Source organism: Frankliniella occidentalis, unplaced genomic scaffold (genome assembly GCF_000697945.3).
Source record: "Frankliniella occidentalis isolate FOCC.00 unplaced genomic scaffold, Focc_3.1 Scaffold16, whole genome shotgun sequence".
Lineage (NCBI taxonomy): Eukaryota > Metazoa > Arthropoda > Insecta > Thysanoptera > Thripidae > Frankliniella > Frankliniella occidentalis.
In genome coordinates, this window is record NW_026267146.1 from 3,399,611 (window position 1) to 3,400,677 (window position 1,067).

General features: G+C 58.9%; 1 protein-coding gene across 3 annotated transcripts in view; it reads right to left on the reverse strand.

Moving 5' to 3' along the window:
- The window catches only part of LOC113207701 (uncharacterized), a 17,544-nt gene that overhangs the window by 7,817 nt on the left and 8,660 nt on the right, over positions 1–1,067 (reverse strand). Inside the window, exon 1 of one of the 3 annotated variants that reach the window (XM_052264082.1) lies at positions 47–1,032. The exons of the other annotated variants lie outside the window; for them this stretch is intronic. The gene's annotated coding sequence lies outside the window, so the exon portion shown is untranslated. Of the gene's footprint in view, positions 1–46; positions 1,033–1,067 lie in introns of those variants that run through there. 3 annotated transcript variants of the gene reach the window in all.

A 1,067-nucleotide genomic window follows, 5' to 3' on the forward strand; every position in this document is an offset into this window, starting at 1 on the left:
ATTCACAGTTACACCCGGTACGACGGCTACAAGGAAACAAACGTACCTTTCCGTGTGTGTTATGAGGAGGTCAAACTCGATGTCGTCCCGCTCGTCGTGAACCCCGACCGCCTGACCAAGTCCTGAACCTGAAACAGCCTTCGCGCTGCCTGCTGCAGCTGCCTTGGATGCTGGCCGACTGGTGACTACACTGATCTGAAAGCAGATGAGGATGAGAGCAGCCACGCCGGCGCCGCCGGCGTCACCTCGCTCCCCCACCCCGACCTGGGTCCCGGAGCGAGGCCGGCCAGGGCCAGGGACTTTCCCCAGAGCAGCAGCAGCGCGGTCGACTGTACTTTCCCTTCCCTCACGGCGGCGGGGAAAACTTAACTTGTCACCCGGAGCCGAGCGCCAAGTGCGCCCGAGTGCGCCCGGAGCCGTTCGGTCAATGAAATCGCCCGAAAACGCCTGAAATCGACTGAAAACGCCCGGGGTATTCAAAAATCGCCCGGTTAGCGCCCGGGATTTTCCGGGAATTCCAGCTTGTTTAAGGGTGTTTTGTCACAAATATTTGCATAAAGTTTCTAATTATGCTTTGTTATCGTGCCTTACATCGGTATTTTACACATTTACTTCCAGAACGGGTGAAATAGGCCTAAAAAACATCAAAAAACATCCAAAAAACGGAAAGTCGCCCGAATCGCCCGGTTCAAAATAAAAATCGCCCGGAAATCGCCCGGGCGCATTTAGACCTTAAAAGTGCGCTCGGAGTCACCAAAAATCGCCCGGTGGGCGCAAAATCGCCCGGTCTGGCAACCCTGCTCCAGGCAGGCGTTGAGCGCGCTCACGTGCACCCCGAGCGTGGGGTTGTCGGCCAGGAGGGTCATCATCGAGTTGTGCTGTGCAGGTACTCGTGGGCGCACGCCCTCCGGTCGCTGACCGGCCGCAGCCCGAGGGTGCGCAGCGCCGGCGCCGTGATGGGGTTGACCGAGTCCTGCTGGAAGGCGTGGACGTCGACGATCACGGAGAGAGCTCGCGGTTTGCTGAAGAGCGGGGAGAGGTGCAGTGTGGTGAAAAGGGGGGGGGGG